Consider the following 11,745-nt stretch of genomic DNA (forward strand, 5'->3'; position numbering starts at 1 on the left):
AAATATGATAAAATAACTTTTTTTTTAAAAGATTTTATTTATTTATTTGACAGAGATAGAGACAGCCAGCGAGAGAGGGAACACAAGCAGGGGGAGTGGGAGAGGAAGAAGCAGGCTCATAGCGGAGGAGCCTGATGTGGGGCTCGATCCCATAACGCCAGGATCACGCCCTGAGCTGAAGGCAGACGCTTAACCGCTGTGCCACCCAAGCGCCCCGATAAAATAACTTTTTGATATCAACTAGAAAAAATTTGCTATTTCTGTATTTTCTTGGGGAAATGAATGTGAGGGTTTCATATATAAACAAACATTAGAACTTAAGTATATATGTCAAACCAGCCATAAAATGTATTTCCATTTTTCGGCCCATAATGAGAAATCTTGGTATTATATTGTACTTTAGAATAACAGCATTAATATACCATTTTGCTTCCTTTCATATTCCTTTCACCCAAAATGCCCTTCACTGAGGCCCAGGCTTAAAGGTCAAGGTATGAGACATTAAGTAGAAAGGGCCTTGTATCTTGCAGCCTATGCACAAACTGCTCATTCCTTGTGCCTCCTGACAGTTGTTCTTGCATCTTCAGGAAGGATCTGGAAGATAAATCAAAATCCAAAACTTAACAGAAAGAAAGCTTAAGGTCTGCCAGTTCTTCCAACCACAAAGCCAGCAATAGTGTGAATGGGTTGGAAGAGAAATAAGACATAGGAGAGAAAGAGGGAAACATTTGCAAACATAACTGGGTATTACCTGAGCTCTCTGTTCCGATTCACCTTCATTTATTGTTGCTGAGTATCAATTTGTATTTTCTTACGGAAATCACTCTGAAACTTGTTCCAGTGTACGAGGTTGTAAGCAGTGAGAAAGCCCAAGTTCAGTGGTTAATGCTATCAAGAAGATTCACACTTCGAAGATCGGGGGAATGGCACATTGGGTCGAGATTGGACAGGGAAACAGTAGGAACAATGCAAAGTGGTAACATTTAAGTTATATATAAGTTCCTTCACTCAAGACTACATAGTATACTTGCAAAGACAAATTTGTTCTTGTTTTGAGATCTTTGATGTTTCATAATATAGTATTTTGTTTGTTTTACAATCTGTGACTAAAAATAAAAGCTGATTTCAGTAAGGTGCTGGAGGTATTGGACGGGAGAATGAAGAGGAATGTATCTATAGTGCATATACATATATATATATTTTTGTGTATATATATATAAAATATCTGTGTCTATATACACATACAAATATACACAAATTATTTATATAATTCCATATAAATCTATATTATAGTGTTCACAAAAGGTATAAGTAACTCGTGGAAGAATAGGTATAGAATAACCAACTTCAAAACTAATAAAGAAATGAAAGACAATTCATAGAAGGGAGTGACATAGAAGACTAAAATGACCCAATTAAAGGTAAGAAAGAAATAAGGAGGTACGATTGTGTTCCTGAGTATGAATACTTAAAGAAATAGCGTGGCAGAAATAGCATGGAATATATGGGTAAAGCAAAATTGATAATGCATTTAAAGTCAGGTCATAACATTTGATTAAATAATAAGAACTGAAATCTTTTAAGATTCCATTTAAAAAGTTAGAAAGTAAATGAAAAAAAATTTTTTGTTTGCTCTTTCTGGATGATCACATTCCACCAATTCCATGATTCACTCTTTGATTTTACTCAGTTCACTCTTCATGTGTCTTTCAGAAGGAGACTTTTCTTGACCTCCTGATTTTCACTATAGTCTCCCTGTTTCCTTACCATGCTTTACTTTATCTTCAGGGTCTGCCCTGATCAGGACTTGACTATCATGTATTCATTTGTTTGTATATTGTTTGTCTTTCCCACTGGGTTGCTGTCTCCGTAGACCGGGATTGTAGCTTGTTTTTGGCCTGAGAAAAGATGACAATAAAATCATTCTCCCTCACGGCTGATCCCAGTGATTGATCTCCAGCACGGGTGTGTGCTGCACTTAGTTTATTTCGTCTTCACTGAGGGTTCCTCAAGTTCTAGTATTCCATTCCTACCTCTCAGTTATAAAAAGGACCCAGATTTAGGGTACCATCCTCTTCTGCAAGCTTTCTAGACTATACATTTCACTTTATTTGTAGACTATATTTTGTCTTCAAATGGGGGAGGGGTCAACCCTTCTTGGTTCAAGGGGTTAGTACCATGCTTGGTACCGGATCAGGGTTGGATGTTATATTCTTATAATAAGTTAGGTAGAAAAAAGAAAATGTTATTGAGAAAATCATAAGGAAGAGGAAATACATTCCTCATATCATTTTGGTAAAAATCCCCATGGACTTGTCAGTTCAAACCCTCGTTGTTCAAGGGTCAACTGTATATAATACAGTATTGTTAATTAATTACAGTCACCATGGTATGCATTAGATGGACAGATCTTATTTATCTTATAGCTGGGAGTTTATACCCTTTAAGGAACATCCCATTTCCTTCACCCAGCAGCACCCTGGCAATCACTATTGTAATGTATGACTTTGGCTTTTAAGATTCCACAAATAAGTGAGAACATGTAGTATTTGTCTTTATCTTAAACCAGTTGGTTTAAAAATATGTTGCTCTCATACCCCAGAAAAGTATTTTGTAAATGATGCACTCCCTCTCACGTTTCTTTTTATGTTCAAGGTGCAGCTTTACAATAATTTCAGAGCAAACAATTTAGAGTGAATTGTAAATAGTGATATTTGAAAGTGAAATTGCAGTATTATATTTTAGGTATTTCCTATGAAATATAGTTTATTATCTTGATATCCATTATCATCTGCTTAAACATAAACGAATATTTCTTAATAGTTGGAAATGTTACCTCATTCCTTTTTTTATTGGAATCAGCATTTCCATTCCATTTCTCCCTCAGAATTCATTGTAATGTGATCTACTTTCTGCTTACAATTTAGTAATTGCTCTATCATATCCCAGTGACTAATATGTTTGTATTTTGAAGTATTATGTTTTTTAATTTGCTATAATATAAAACTCTAATTTTGGGTAGGAATTATCACGATATTAATTAATACACAAGTGATCAAAAGAATGTAAACATGACAGAGTTTTGAGAAATAATTATTAAAGATGAAAAATAATTCATTGAAAATTTTATGTCTTAATGAGATAAATGGGGATTTTCTTTTCTTTTTCATAATTGATGTATTCCTGAATGGATATTACTTATTGCCAGGATCAGCCCAGGTTGAATATAGACCTTATCCTCATTTTTAAATTCGTTAATACAGAACATTGATAAACCTTGTTCAGAAGAAGTAGAGAAATGAGTTTTGTTTTAGTGATTCACCTCTCTGAACTCCTAAGTTACATGCAAAAATAACCAAAAGTTAGTATTTTAATCATCTTTTAGCTGACAACTTGATTAGATTTCCCCTCAATTCCTTGGAAACCAAGGAAGTAGAAACCACTTGCCTCACAAAATGATTTATTATCCCATAATTAGAATCATTCTTTCCCCCAAAACCAATATAATTATATTATGGCAAATTGTCCTTTGTTTTGTATCCTGGAGGGTTTTACCATCTTTGGCAGTGTTTAGGGATAGAATGGAGGTTTTCTGTCTCTTACAAGTGCTGGTGGGAGGAAAAGAGGAACCAGCACCTCCATCATGTGTGTGCACTTTGTAGGCAGATTCATTTTAGGTAAGACTATGGACATTGAAGACCTGAAAATCACTGTCTTTGCATAATCCATGCTTTCTATTGTAGGGAAATCTTTGCCTGAGCTAGAGGTATATACACTCTAGGTCAAACACCTCTGACTTAAGTCAAAATGGCATCTATTGTTTATTTGACCAGAAGTCCAGAGATTGGCAGACTCTTGGATGAGTCTGTGGTTCTGCAATGCCTTCTGGTACAGAAGTCCTTCACGTACAGAAATGTGATGACTACAGTAGTTCCAAGTGTTATAGTCTCAAGTGGCAACATCTAAAAAAACAAAGGAGGAAAGATCATACTTTTTCAGGGAGAAACAGCATTCCCAGAGAACTAACGTAGATTTTCCATATACCTGATAAGAGGCACATGCTCACACTTAGGTCTTTCAAAGGCCAAGGAAACAGAATTACCATAAACATGTGGGCCATTTATGATCTAGCTATGGCTGTGTACAGTGGCAGTCTCCAAAAAAATTAAAAATTTTTTCAAGGAGTGAGTTGATGTGTAACACATGTTGCCAATGCTTTACACATATGCCCTAGGGTGGTTTTATCATTTATGTTTTCTTTACCAAGTGCTTAGGTGCTTCCACTCCCAGTAACCAGCACATGTATCTCTTTTCATTGAGGACTGTTCTCAAGCTGCCAAACCTGCTCTGCTTGGCTACACGAAAAGGCAGAAAAGCCTCAAAATTCCTATCGCCAGGAGATGTTTAACCAATAAGTGACTGACGTAAGGCTTAGAAATTCTCCAGCTCACTTGTGCCATGATGGAGACAACTCTTACGTGTGATCAACATTGTTTGTAAAGCTACTCTGTGGGATTTAGACAAACTATCTTCTTTGGGGCTTTGCTTGACATTATACCCTTGCTTAGACCGCTCGCCATTTCAGCCCTTCTTCCCTACTCCCCTAACACTTTTCTAGCAAATCATTTTTAAATGAGTACTTGCTTCTGGGTCTGCTTCTGGAATGCCCAGCCTAATATGAGAGAATAGACTATTGGGTAGCCACCAAAATTTTCTAGAAATCCAAGAACAGAGAACTTGGGGATAGAGAGAACTGGGGAGAAAATATCTGAATTGCGGACTACTTGCAAAATAGAGACTATGAATGAGTTTTAAGGCAAAAAACAAATTTGCCAGCTTATTTCTACAACATGTATAATTTTTAAATAGACTCACTCCCCAACGATTCCTCAGTATGGAATAGATAATTGCTAAAAAATATTCCAAACGTATAAATGCCTTGGTTTATGAAATATAGCTTGATATAATTTTATCACACAAATCCCTTGAGGCATCTATGGATGTAGAATTTTATATATTTCGACTATAAAAAATACATTAGAATTACTTTATAGTTCCCCAGTAAGACTTAGAGTAGCCGAATTATCTCTCCATGTTATACAAACCATGTCTCTAAAATAAGATCAATTCCCCAACTGTTTGCAGAAGTCTGTGTTATTATTTGAAATCTATCTTATTACTTGATAGTAACATCTCATATGAGTAATCTCTATGTACATTGCAACATTTATTGGAAATATTCATATTTTAAGTATATTAAACATTGCTTTTAAAATTATATGTAGAGAGTCAGTTAATAGGTAGGGATAGATGGGTGGATGGATAGATGTATAATTTCTCATTTTTCACTGGAGTAAAGGGCTGCTGAACAGAATATCCCTAAGGAGGTGATGTAAATTTTAAATCACATGTTGACTATGCCAATAAGGAAAACATGGAGCAATAACAAATAATAAATTGATCTCTGTAAATCCGTTTGTCCACTATATGCAATACACTATGATATATCTTTTAATTTGAACCTCATAGTAACTCATTATGAATTAAATGTAATTATGCCCATTTTTGCATATGAGCTTAAACAACATTAAGGTGCTACTCCAAAGATAAACAGCAAACTTATAATAGAGCTGAGATTTAAACGTTGGTCTGTATGAACCTTCAGTATGTGGTAGCACACCACTGTGTCAGCACTGTATTAGAAGACAAGAAATTCATCTCTTTTGGGAGAATCACATTGAACTGTTCTACTAATATTATGTTAGGCAAAGCACAGTGTACTTCCAGTGTGGTCTGTAAGTATATTCAGTAATAATATGAATCTGAGCAAATAAAGATAGAAACTTGACTATCAGTGATGGATCCAAGAGCAAATCCATGGGTTCTCTTGCCATAGTATCTCATGACCCTTCTAGTCAGTATGTTGGTCACATTTGTATTAGTTCTTGTGTATTTCAGGAACATGACAGAAAGGTCTAGAACTAATTCCCCATAGAAAGTAGGCAGCCGGGCACCTGGGTGGCTCAGTCGTTTAAGCGTCTGCCTTGGGCTCTGGTCATGATCCCGGGGTCCTGGGATTGAGTCCCACATCAGGCTCCTTGCTCAATGGAGAACCTGCTTCTCCCTCTCATCCCCTGCCCTATCCTCCCCGCTCTCTCACGCTATCTCTGTTGCTATCTTTGTCTCTCTCTCTCAAATAAATAAAATCTTAAAAAAAAAAAAAAAGAAAGAAAGTAGGAAGCCACAAGATGGAGGTTCTTCCTAAGTCCAGTTGGGAAGTTGGAACAGTCATCTGAAGTTTACAGAGCCAGACTACAAAATTCTTACCTCCGAGTAGAAGAGATCTGAATAAATTTGTGAATCTTGCATCTTTTTTCCTCCCAAAGTACATCATAGTGACATTATTTCCTATGCTCAGTTCTAGAGAATGAATGAAACATTCATTACCCATGAGGAAAAGGAAAGATGTGGCTACTTAAAAAATAAAGGATGTATTGATGTAAGGAATTTCTAGAAGAGTTGATGCTGCAATATCTGTATTTTCATCCCACATTAGCAAGTTTGAAAATGGAACATGATTTAAACATTCTTAAAGTTTCTTGACCATATCTGTCCCTGGGATTATTCCACTGGCCATATTTTATCCTTTGGCCTCAGAATCCAGCTATCATCCCAGGATCCTTCCCTCTTCCTTGTCTTTTCATCTCCTCATTTGTCCCCTTGGCTACTCCCGACTTCTCTATGGTTGACAAATCCTTTTTGTTAACAGTTTCATCGAGGTATAATTTATATAATATAAAGTTCACCCATTGTAAGTGTACAGTTCAATGATTTTTGGTAAATTTATTTATGCTACCATTACCATAATCTGAGTTTAGCCCTTATCATCACTCTGGAAAGATCCGTTATGTCCATTTGTAATCTCCAGTCTAATCTGCTTTCTGTGTGTATTTATTTGCCTTTTCTGGACATTCCTTATGACATGTATAGCCTTTTGAATCTTGCTGCTTTCATTTAGCATGTTTTTTAAGGTTCTTCCATATAGTAGCATGCATCAATGGTCTGTTCCTTTTGACTGATATCACAGGAGTGTTACATGAAATACAACATTTTGTTTATCATTCAGCAGTTGATGGATATGTGGATTGTTTCCACTTTGGGGCCATTATGAGTAACACTGATATGAGCATTTGTATGCAAGTCTTCAATGTGTTTTCATTTCTCTTTGGTAGAAACTAGGAGTGGAATTATTGGGTTGCATGGTAAATTTATGATAAACTTTTTAAGAACCACCGAACTGGTGGTTGCACCAGTTTTCCAAAGTGGCTGTACCATTTTACGATCTAAACAGCTATGTTTTAGGGTTTTAGCTTCTCCACATTCTGGCGAAAACTTTCAGTTTCCTTAGTGGTGTGGTTTGAAGCACAAAAAGTTCAATTTATCATTTTTCAAAATTTTATTGATTTTGCTTTTGGTGTCATATCTAAAAACTCTTTACCGAAATCAAATTCATAAAGATTTTTTCCTGTGTTCTTTAGAAGCTTTATACTTCTAGCTCTCATATTTAGATCTTTGATCCATTTTGAATTAATTTTTGTGTGTGGTGTAGAGTCTTAACTGATCTTGTGCATGTGGATATCTAGTTGTCTTATACAAAGATTGTTGAAAAGGCAGTCTTTTCTCAATTGAATTCATTGTCAGTTATTATCAAATTATTGTCAATAATCAGTTGGCTGTGAATCTGGCCATGGATTTATGTGCCTTAGACCAATACCACACTGCCTCAATTAATGTGGCTTTATAGTAAGTTTGAAACAGAGAAGTATAAACCTTTTAACGTTTTTTTTTTTTTAAGTGAGCTGCTTCTTTCTTTAAAAAATATTTACTTATTTATTTATTTTAAGGGGGGGGTGGAAGGGCAGAGGGAGAGGGAGATACAGTCTCAAGTGGACCTCATGCCGAGTGCAGAGCCAGATGTTGGGCTTGATCTCACGACACTGAGATCATGACCTGAGCCAAAACCAAGAGTTGGATGCTTAACTGACTGAGCCACCCACACACCCTGTTCTTCTTTTTATTTATTTTTATTTATTTAAAAAAAAATTTTTTTAAGATTTTATTTATTTATTCGACAGGATAGAGACAGCCAGCGAGAGAGGGAACACAAGCAGGGGGAGTGGGAGAGGAAGAAGCAGGCTCATGGCGGAGGAGCCTGATGTGGGGCTCGATCCCATAACGCCGGGATCACGCCCTGAGCCGAAGGCAGACGCTTAACCGCTGTGCCACCCAGGTGCCCCCCTGTTCTTCTTTTTAAATGTTGTTTCGGTTATTATGAATCTTGACATTATAATAAAAATTTTAGTATCAGCTTGTCAATTTCTACCCAAAAAAATTCCTGCAAGGATTTTGATAAGGATTGTGTTAAATCTATAGATAAATTTGTGGGAGCATCAGGATTGTAATGGTAATTGAGTTTACCAATCCATGGCTTGAGCAACGTTTTTTAAGTTGGGAAGGGTGAGTGCACTCAATACAGCAAGAGAAGGGGTTGTCATTGGATGCATAGACAGTCCATTCTTTCTACCAGTATTAAGGGCAATGACTGAGTAGTTTGATAGGAGAAGAAAGAAAAGGTTTTAGTTTGATCGCTTCTGTTTTTCTCAGATCATTTAGTAAAAAGGTCATCACCTGAGAGCTAGAACAGGAGTGATATTTAAGGAGAAAAAAGACGTTGAGAAAATGTCTTTTGGGAGTAGAGAATGAATTGACTAAGGGGTTATGAGAGAACTGTGAGACAATATTGTGAGCACTGTTCCTACTTTGGGGAGTCCTGTGACTGTTGACATATGAATTGGCTCAAGCCAGATTACTGGATATATGTTCTCTGTCACCCCTGTCGTTCGCCAGGACTTCACACCAGACCTGTGAGTAAGGCCAGGTAACTCCAGTCACATGAGTGAACCCCAATAAGACCAGCAGAGTTGTCTAGCTGAGCCCATCCTAAGTTACTGATCCACAGAAGTGTGAGCTAAAAAATGTTGCTTTATAGTTTTGAGATTTGTTTCCCAAATTGCTTATTAATCAATAAAAATATTACTTACTATGAGTCAAGCATTGTTTTTACAACTTCATATTTATTAGACCATTTTAGGGTGACCACTTTATCCCACTGTGCTCAGGACCTGCCTGGTTTTAGTACTGAAACTTGCACGTGCCAGGAAAGTATACAGTCTTGGGCAAACCAAGATAGTTGGTCAGTCAGTATTTAGGCGTCTCTGTTTCTTTATGACCTCAATCTTGTCTGTTGCCTGTAAAGTACATAGAAGCTTGTATATAAATGTTATACAGGAGGAAGCAGTTGTTATTTATGCCCTGTGTCGCCACCTGGGTAATCTTAAGTAATTTAGTTATAGTCTTAGTTTCTTTGTCTATATAGTGGAAATAACAATATTATTTACACACAGGGTCGTGGGGGTTAACTAAATGAGTTGGGAGGTGCTTAAAAGATTTTTTAGTTCTATATCAATTAACTTTTATCAAAATTGCTATTAATACATGGTAAAAAAATCTCTGTATTGATAATAGAGGGGGCAAATTTGAAGATGGTGTTGCTTTTAAAATGATAACTACTGCTTTCAATAACATGACTTGCAAATGATCATTCACAGAAAACTGTGACATTTTAGCTTTCGTTGAAATCTGTTATTTAAGATCTCTGATAGTATCAAATTCATTTAATTTAGGAGTAGGAGGGAAGGTTTTGATTCAATGTTTGATAAGCCTATCTTGGAGAATGCATATGTCACGGCTTGTTCTTGTGTGCCTGGTGACTGGAAATTATGCATTTTTAACAGTGAAATTTAGTCATAATCATAGTAACTCATCTGCCGTGGATTAAATATTAATAGTAATTTTCAACAAAGTAATATAATTTTTTGGTACACGTTATCAGTAGCATTTGAATATTTTTAACACATCTTTCAAAGGAAATAATAAAACATATTTAAACAAAAAATGCCATGAAGTCCCTATTATTTCAGAGAAGAATAGTGGATGTAAATTTTACCGTGTTACTGATATCCTTTAAATAGAATCATAATTAAAATCAGCCCTCTGGAAGAAATATTTCACTACATTCACAATGCTAGCCTAGTGATTATATGTGTTTGACTTGCTTACGGAATTTGACCCGAAAGCCAGAAAATAAAAAAAATAAGACTAATTCTGCCATTTAAAGGGATTCCAGTGGGGAAAAGTGAAGTCACAAAAATGGTATTAGAAAAAAGTGTAAGTGAATATAACATTAAATATTGGAAAGCAAATGTATGCTGGGTATTTCTATTGGAAGAAACATTATAGAATTACGTAAGAACCCATTAAATGTATCTCCTAGTCCATAAATTTGGAGTTTTCTAAAAGAAAAAAGTGGTGAATTTTCCCAGGAAATAGCAGAAGCACTGAGGATTAAGTGTCTTCCACTTTGATAAGAGAATGTCCATTCCATTTGTAAGGTGGATAAAAGTGGAAAAGGTGGGGCGCCTGGGTGGCACAGCGGTTAAGCGTCTGCCTTCGGCTCAGGGCGTGATCCCGGCGTTATGAGATGGAGCCCCACATCAGGCTCCTCCGCTATGAGCCTGCTTCTTCCTCTCCCACTCCCCCTGCTTGTGTTCCCTCTCTCGCTGGCTGTCTCTATCTCTGTCAAATAAATAAAAATATAAATCTAAAAAAAATAAAAATAAAAAAAAAGTGGAAAAGGTGTAAGGTTTATATGAGCCTGGTTTGGAACCATGGGTTGAAGAATAAGAATTGGAGTGTGTGTGTGTGGGGGGGGTGGTGGTGGTGGTGGTGCTGGTGGTGGTGGTGGTGGTGGTGCTTGTGGCAGCGGCGGTAGCAGCAGTGGAAGGTGTCGCCGGAAGGCGTCCCCTCTGACTTCATGAGGTGATTGGTTGCTGTGAATGTTGAGCAGAGTTGGCCTCAAATTTCAGGACATCCTCAACATGATTGTAACATTTTTCGCCTTGTTTCGTTTTAGTAGATTGACCACCAAGTAAATTTGGCATCATGGTATATCGAGGTAAATTTTCTTCCAAGCTTTTCTCCTTTTAATTTCCCTTCTACGAATTTTGCCTTGTCTTTCTTGAGTCCTTTTGGAATATTAGTTATCAGGGGTGGAACATGTGATATCATCTTTAAGAAGAATAGATAGATACTGAAATACAGTGGAGTTGCAGTCGTTCTTATGGATCCCATAGTAATTAGAACGTATGAATGCTCGGGGAAGTAATTAAACTGAAAGAGTAATGAAGACTATAGAAGTCAGAATGCTGTTTTGAACATAAGTAGTTATTTAAGTACAGGGAACGTGGTGAATGGGAATATCTTTAGCGTCTGCACTAGATAGATCTGGGCTAGTCAGTAACAATGGATCTGCTTACTGATTAATATTGCCCTTCTGAGAGTGAGCAGAGACACTGCTAAAGATAATTTATAGATAAATATGTGTGTGGGCATTTATATGTATACCTCTTCTGTGTAGAGAGGAATTGAATTTGTTTTCCAGAATTATTGGTTTTGATTAGTTCTGCAAAAATCCTCAGATAGGTTGTGGAAGTTAGAAAAGAGGCAGGAAAAGGTGAAAAGGAGAACAAATCAAAGTCATGGGGTAGAAATAGATTCAATTCAATGCAGATTGTTATATATGGTGGAAATAAAATTCAAGAGTTATTTTTTTCTGCATTCAATGTA

Source organism: Ursus maritimus, assembly GCF_017311325.1.
Source record: "Ursus maritimus isolate PB19 chromosome X unlocalized genomic scaffold, ASM1731132v1 scaffold_X1, whole genome shotgun sequence".
NCBI lineage: Eukaryota > Metazoa > Chordata > Mammalia > Carnivora > Ursidae > Ursus > Ursus maritimus.